The following is a 3,692-nucleotide window of genomic DNA, read 5'->3' as shown; positions in this document are numbered from 1 at the left end:
GAGTTGGAAGAGATGAAACGTAAGAAAAAAAAAAGACACAGCTCATGGGTCCAGACCTCTACACAGCAGGTGAGAATAATTTGAAGGGGTCAGAAAAATAAAGGGTTTAAGTCACCCTGAAGTTGTTCGAAAAGAGCGTTATGCTACAAGAAAGTTTGGTCTAAGAAACAAATAAAACAAATTAAAAATAAAAATCGAAAATCGTGCAACTTTTATATAATTGTAGCTGTTGGTGCTTTAAAAAATTCGCCCCCCCCCCCCTTGCGCGACCCAGCACTAAATCGATAATATCCTGGTCATTTATGAGGCGGACTGTTTTTCCAGATTTCCCGGACTTGGTCAGCAATTTAAAAAAAAATGGCTACATTATTATACTTGTAGTTGTAAAAAAACAACCCAACTAAATTATAGTAGTACAAGTGTTACGCCTTTGTCGACACAATTTCGATCGTATAGGAGGCAGGCTGCTTCGACTACGGAAGTACTCAATAATTATCTTCCCCTCGTTTTTATCAAACACCAGCTCTCTCCTGTATTCGTAATTGACATTTAAAAGCATACATTTTACGTCCCTGTACAATTACACCATTTAGGGGACGGGTTGCTGCAATGTAGCATAACGTCATACTGTGATATTGGAAACCGTCCCTTTCTTGAATTATATTGACTTGTTTTGTCCTCTGATATAATGTGAGCAGCGGCGTGCACCAGGCAACATAATAATAATTATAAAGGTAAATAATGAGATTACAATATAACTTGTTGAAAGTTAGATGGGGTAATGAAAGATTTATAGTATTATTACACAGGTGGTTTTTTTTCTTGAGGAACGTACATATCGCATTGAAACAAGGGAGATTTAAAAAATGCCGGTATCTAGCTGAACTGATTGTAATGAAAGCTCGGAATTCTGTAATGGGTAATGGAAATGTTTTCGGCGCCCATATATATAATTTAGATCATCGAGGAGGTGTGAGCTGCTTCGACCGTGCCTGTCTGGGATGTAGCACACCGGGATAATGACACCCCCACCCCCACCCCCCAAAAATTGAAAAGGGTATGTATATTATATATATATATATATATATATATATATATATATATATACCATTGCTATGTAGGCGGCCTACATCTTGTTTTTGTTTGTGTTTTTGTTGTTGTTGTTTGTTTTGTTCGTTCCGCTCACCTATAAAAACCAAGGGCGTGTCTGCGTGGCTTCGTATCTCTAAGATAAGGTTGTAGTAGCTGGGGGTGGCCTTAAAGCTCTCGGTGTCGATGACGGAATAAATCATGAGGAATCCGTCCGCCATTCTGGTCAGTGACTTCAGTATGGGGTCCTCGTTGTCTTCTTCTGATGTCTGACGGGAGAAAGAAAAATCCTGACACTTAATTGCCGCAAATTATTGCAAAGCGTCTGTTTGTATGCTTAAGTAAGCCTACCAGTTAGACAGAATAATAGTAATAATAATAATAATAATAATAATAATAATAATAATAATAATAATAATAATAATAATAATAATAATAATAACAGCAATAATAGTGATGATGATGACAATACTACTACTACTACTACTACTACTACTACTACTACTACTACTACTACTACTACTACTACTACTACTACTACTACTACTACTACTACTACTACTACTACTAAGAAGAAGAAGAAGAAGAAGAAGAAGAAGAATGATATTGATAATGATATAAGGCAAGGCCGTGGGGATTCGGACACTGGGCACTTTATTTGGGAGTTTGAGGTCGCTCCCCCTGAGGCGAGGGGATACAATATTATGTGCAAATTGTGCCCTCTCGACTCGGGTTCGAGATTCCTGCGTCAGAATCTCCGCAATCTTAATAGCACCCGAAAAGAACACTCGGGACAAATGATCAGGGAGTAGAATGCTGGAATTTTAAAGATCATAATCTGTTCGCCAACTTGCTGCCTACAACCCGCTTACAAATACCTCAACATGCCTGACACTTTACTGTCTTCCCACTTAGGTCATCTCGACTTCTGTCTTGGCCCGATAGACTAGGCTAACACTAACAGTGTCACCTATGCAGAGACTGTGCGCACCATTTCGTAACTTCACAGTGACCGTAAAGATGGTTCCAGTAGGGAACGGGATAGAGGGTGCCCACTGCCCACGTCCCTCGAGACTCATTGGAAGGAGCAGAGGAAGATAGGACCAACGCTAACTTTACTTAAACGCAATCCCACATCATCACTCATCACCACAGTTGTATCTAAAACTATCACCGCTCTCAGATCAATGATTTACAACTATAATCCTGGAATCTCTATCTGCTGTAACAGTTGCTTGTTATACTACGTATGCACGTAATACACCACTAGACACTATCACACGCACTTTTTCCTACTAATCAGATGGCGTCAATCTCATATAAATGGGCAAGGGATAAAAAAAGACGCTGATAATAATAATTTTAATCATGATACTACTACTACTACTACTACTACTACTACTACTACTACTACTACTACTACTACTACTACTACTACTACTGCTGCTGCTGCTGCTGCTACTGCTATTGCCGCTGCTACTACTAATATTAATAATAATAACAATAATAACAACAACAATAATCATAATGATAACGTCACATTTAGATGTTGATTTAGTACAAGTTAAATGAGATAGAAAAGGAACGAATAGGAAAGCTCAAATGCGGGAAAATTTAGCTGCTCTTTCCCTCCATTGTCTCCATTGTCAGCCTGTTTGTCTGTCTGTCCGTTAGTGCGTGTGTGTGTCTGTTTGTTAGTCTGTGTGTGTTGCTCGGTCTCAGCACTAAATAACTGTTACCATGATAATGTGCCACTTAGAGAGAAAGAATTATGGAATACTTTTCAGTCCTTTTTTCTTTCATATTTTTTTCCCTTTCTTTTTCAGCGACCGAATGTGTCAAGAAGATTCGCGTATTTACGCTTTTTTACAGTTACTCGGCAAAGTCAAAGTTACAACTTGATCTAGATCTAAGAGGACCAATAAAAGTGACTTTTCTTTCTTTCTTTCTTTCTTACTTTCTTTCTTTCTTACTTTCTTTCTTTCTTTCTTTCTTTCTTTCTTTCTTTCTTTCTTTCTTTCTTTCTTTCTTTCTTTCTTTCTTTCTGTCTGTCTTTCTTTCTTTCTTTCTGTCTGTCTTTCTTTCTGTCTTTTTTTCTTTCTGTCTTTCCTTTCTGTCTTTTATTCTATCTTTCCTTCTTTCTTTCCCCTTTTTTTACTTCTTTCTCTTTTGTCATCAAAGGAATGCTAAATGTGCCGAAGTTGACTTTACCACAATGGGCATCCTGAGTTCGCTGAGCCTCATGCAGCACGTGTGTCCGTCCACTGTATCCCAAGTGCAGTACTCAGCTCGCCGGACTGCCCAAGTAGAGGAGATCACAGGTTACAAGTGTGTCTTGGAGTGACCATTACGTGTGCTGAAGGTTACATGCAACTAATTGTCTTTAGTACAATTTGGCTCTCATTGTAGAATTCGGGTTTATATGGCCGCACAGGACGGTGTGTGGTGTGGTGTGGGGTGGGGTGGGGTGATGCTGTGTAGTGTAGTGTGGTGTAGAGTGGTGTGGTGTGGGGTGGAGTGGTGTAGTACGGTGTGGTGCGGTGTAGTGTGGTGTGGTGTAGGATGGCGCGGTGTGGTGTAGTGTGGTTTGGTGTGGAGTGGTG

Source organism: Aplysia californica, unplaced genomic scaffold (assembly GCF_000002075.1).
Source record: "Aplysia californica isolate F4 #8 unplaced genomic scaffold, AplCal3.0 scaffold00005, whole genome shotgun sequence".
In the NCBI taxonomy this organism is placed as follows: Eukaryota; Metazoa; Mollusca; class Gastropoda; order Aplysiida; family Aplysiidae; genus Aplysia; species Aplysia californica.
This window is presented reverse-complemented; position numbering follows the sequence as displayed.